We start from the raw sequence: 4,387 nt of genomic DNA on the forward strand, positions 1-4,387 counted from the left end.
CAGAATAACTAGAATTCAAAACACTGATAAAACCAACTGAATGAGTGGATATGGAGTATCTGATTTACTCATGTTTAGTAAGAGTATAAACAACAAAGAATGCAACAAATTTTTTTCTCAGTTTTTCCAGTAAATTTGAGCATATGCCTCATCGGACCCAGCAGTTCCACTCCAAAAATATACATGCAAGAAATGAGAACATAAGTTCACACACATACACACATTATTAAGGATTATTCATAGCAGTTTTATTTATAATAACCAAAAACTGGAAAGAGCCCAAGCGTCCATCATCAGAATAAACAAATTGTAAATTAATTCTATTGAGTGCTATACAAAAATAAAAGTGATGCATGCAATTACATGGATTTTAGCAAAAGAAACCACACACAAGGAGGTTAATGTTTATATGATATTATTACATTTATCTGAAGTTCTGGAATAAGCAAAACTAATTTGTTTTAATAGGATTCTAAGGAGTAGAGGTTATGTAGGCAGGTGGGAGAATTGAATGTCAGGAACAAGAGGGAACTCCTTGGGTGAATGGAACTCCCTCTTTGTTTCAATCTAGGTGGTGATTACCCAGGAATAGACATAGGTTAATATTCTCCAAGCTGGGCACCTGGTGGCTCAGTTGGTTAAGCGACTGCCTTCGGCTCAGGTCATGATCCTGGAGTCCCAGGATCAAGTCCCGCATCAGGCTCCCTGCTCAGCGGGGAGTCTGCTTCTCCCTCTGGCCCTCCCCCTCTCATGTGCTCTCTCTCTCTCTCTCTCAAATAAATAAATAAAATCTTAAAAAAAAAATATTCTCCAAGCTGCACACTTAAGAACTACGCGTTTAACTTTTTGTAAAATGCACTTAATGTTCAGGATGAAAGAAGAAAGGAAGGGAAGGAGAGGGAAAGGGAGGAGAGGGGAGGGAAGGAGAAGGAAAAGGAAGGGAAGGGAAGGGAAGGGGAGGGAAGGGAAGGGAAGGGGAGGATGAAGGGAGAGAGGGAGTGAGGAAGCCTTGGACACCTGGGATTAAATATTAGCTACCTGTATCTACAAGAGCAGAGAGGGTGTATGCTTCTAAAAAAGAGAACATGGCTGATTATCTAAGAGGAATTTAAGTATGGTTAAGCTCACTATATCACTCCCATTTCTTCCCCGCATACCTCAACAAATAGCTGTTTACTCCCAAAGGAGTATAATGACTGTAAAGGAATCAACATAAACATTGTTATATTGGGCTTTGTTATGCTGTATAAAGATGCTATAAATAAAGAAAGTGTCAGGAGAAAAGGATATTTAAGAATATCAGAAAAATACCCCCAGGGGCGCCTGGGTGGCTCAGTTGGTTAAGCCACTGCCTTCGGCTCAGGTCATGATCCTGGAGTCCCTGGATCGAGTCCCGCATCGGGCTCCCTGCTCGGCAGGGAGCCTGCTTCTCCCTCTGGCCCTCCCCCCTCTCATGTGCTCTCTGTCTCTCTCATTCTCTCTGTCTCAGATAAATAAATAAAAAATCTTTAAAAAAAAAAAAAAAAGAAAAATACCCCCAGAAAACTGGAACGTTGCCAACAAATAATTCTGTGAGTTTCACAGAAACTGATGGCAAGACAATTCCTTTAACAAAACTTTTTTTCATGAAAATAGAGACACCAAACAAATAGAAGCCAGGGAAAAAAATATGTAAATGCAATTTTATAGAGTTAATACTATTTTGAAGCCTCCCTAAGAAACAAAAATTTAACTGAAAGCCTTGCTAGGGAAATTGAAGTCAAGCTTAAAAGAAATAAAAATAATAATAATAATAAATGGAAATAAAATCAAATAAACTATTAAAAGAATACAGATATGAAAGAAATGTAAAGGAGGATTACCATATATATGAGACTTGTTCAAACTTCTGTTTATCATGTTTTGTTTACCTCCATAATTTGCCTTCTGTATGTGATCATCCAAGGCTTTTGAAAAGTACTAAGACTGCACTATCAGGACTCTATTAGAGGGCATGCCTGCCTAAGAGAAACATAAAAGGAGTCAAGAAGGATGGGAGAGCAGTCAGACTGCAATGCAAGTCTGATCCCAAATGAAGGGGAAAAGGACAGAAGTTTGGAAGAACATGTCCTTGACTGCCATGTAGTCAAAGAAAGGTTTGGCAGGGAAACCAGAGTCTTGGGGTAAAAGACAACAGGCAGAGGAGTTCTACATCTCTGAGAGGTGGACCTACTTTAATCATGCCCCCAAACTCTGTAATTAGCTGGAAGCCGCATGTGGAAAGCATGGTTGTTGCATAAACAGTGGAGGGATTGCAGAGAAAGCTGCTGCTGGGGACTTTGGTCAGTGGTGCTTCCTGTGGGTGGGAAGACAGAGAGGTGCATTCTCCCGGCTATCAAACGAGGCCAGTGTATGTAGGATCATGTTTATTACTGAGCTCTACTTCACCAGTCCCTGTCTTTCCATGAGTGATACCAAGTTTCTCCTCTCCGAGTTTCAGTTGTTTCTGTAATAGCTGATTCATCACCACGTGTGACTAGTCCAAGAAAGAGCACATAATGCAAGCCAGTTAATGTGCCCTTCATGTTTCATGATATGAAACATAAAGGGCATAGTTTTATCTTAAAACTATTTTCATGTCAGTACCTCTATACTTATCTCATCATTTTTAAGAGCTGGGTGGTATTCTATTGGATAATTTTTCCAAAATATATTTACTCTTGAATTAATAAGCATTAAATTTGCTTCTAGTTGTTTGCTATTAACACACTGGTGTGAACACAAACACACACACATACTTTGAATCTATCTAAAGGTAAATCTAAACATTGCTGAATACAAGAGGATATGCCATTTTATTTTTAATATGTTCAAGTTTTTTTTTTTTTTAAAGATTTTATTTATTTATTTGACAGAGAGACACAGGGAGAGCACAAGTAGGAAGAGCAGCAACCAGAGGGAGAGGGAGAGGGAGAAGCAGGATCTCCCTGAGCAGGGAGCCCAACATGGGGCTCGATCGCAGGACCCTGGGATCATGACCTGAGCTGAAGGCAACCGCTTAACCGACTAAGCCACTCAGGCACCCCTAATATGTTCAAATTTAAAACAATGGTGATGAAGACAGATTTTCTTATGTATAACAAATCCAACTTATTTAATGTAACTAGTAATACTTTAAATTATCTTTGTTATTTGGCTAATAATTATAAAAGTTAATCATTTTTTTACATTTTTATACCCTGAAGGAATTTGTTGAGTTTTAGTGTGCATATATATAGATATATAAATATAATATATATATTTATTTACCTTGCATATATATATATATATCAGCCTTTTTTGTCATAAAATTGACTGCAGTTGACATCAGACACTTAACACATATGTATTAAAACACTTTTTGAAATGATTATGCTTAATGTGTCTGTATAATATTTTTCACAGAGTTGTACAAAATCAATAAAGCCATTAAAATTGTTAAAATGCATAAGTGCCATTTATTATATTTAATATAATTGATAACATGATTGATTTAGCAGCATATGTAAATAAAGAGGTGTACAGAAACATCTCAGCTTACCACATGAATGGAAATAAACTCATATTTGCCCTTTCAAGCTTGGTATGACAAGATAAATTTGGATACATTTTCCATTGGGTATTGAGCAGTATTTAGCTTCAGTCCTCATAAAGCTTTAAAAAATTATTTGATAAATTATTTAAGAAGGCTCACAAATAATGCGTCTGTTTTCTCCAACTCTAAGGTGTAATAAATGCAGCTCTAACTGTATCATTTAGACTTAATAAGCTGTAAACTAGTTTCTCCATGTCTACCTAAAGTGGAACTTCTAATGTTTTTAACAAAATGTGGATGAAAGGGGCTCCTGGGTGGCTCAGTTGTTAAGCGTCCGCCTTCAGCTCAGGTCATGATCCCAGGGTCCTGGGATAGAACCCCACATAGGGCTCCCTGCTCAGCGGGAAGCCTGCTTCTCCCTCTCCCACTCCCCCAGCTTGTGTTCCCTCTCTTGCTGTCTCTCTCTTTGTCAAATAAATAATTTTTTTTTTTTAGAAGCCAGAGTTTATTTCTACTTAAGCAATACTCATGGAACTTTCAGAAGGCTAAAAGGCTCCAAGGTATCCAGATTTAATGTAGTCTTATAGCCGGGTGACAGCCATTGCTACTTCCCTGTCGGAATCCTCAGCACGACTCTGGGCAGTGCCACACTCCCTTCCTTCTTCTAGTCCCAGGGTGGTGTATTCCTGGGAGTTGTGGCGTAATTCAACAAAAGAACAATAACAACAAAAAACAAAATGTGGATGAAAATACTTTGATCTACACTTCATACATTTTTCTAATTTTCAAAAAAATCAAAACCAAGCCTTAGGACTAATCGAAAAAGATACCTCA

The sequence above is a fragment of the Neomonachus schauinslandi genome, chromosome 3 (genome assembly GCF_002201575.2).
Source record: "Neomonachus schauinslandi chromosome 3, ASM220157v2, whole genome shotgun sequence".
Taxonomy (NCBI): Eukaryota; Metazoa; Chordata; class Mammalia; order Carnivora; family Phocidae; genus Neomonachus; species Neomonachus schauinslandi.